Here is a 280-nt window from a genome sequence, read left to right on the forward strand (position 1 = left end):
TAACGTTATATATGATTTCAGAACGTTCTATAGGATGTCAGAACGCTATATAGGATGTCAGGACGTTCTTTATGATGTCAGAACGTTCTATAGGATGTTATAACGTAATATATGATGTCAGAACGTTCTACAGGATGTCAGAACGTTCTATATGATGTTAGAAGGTTATATATGATGTCAGAACATTCTTTATGATGTCAGGACGTTTTATAGAATGGCAGAACGTTCTCTAGGCTGTCAGAATGTTCTAAATGTTGTCAGAACGTTCTATATGATATTA

Source organism: Mizuhopecten yessoensis, unplaced genomic scaffold (genome assembly GCF_002113885.1).
Source record: "Mizuhopecten yessoensis strain PY_sf001 unplaced genomic scaffold, ASM211388v2 scaffold5803, whole genome shotgun sequence".
Classification (NCBI taxonomy): Eukaryota; Metazoa; Mollusca; class Bivalvia; order Pectinida; family Pectinidae; genus Mizuhopecten; species Mizuhopecten yessoensis.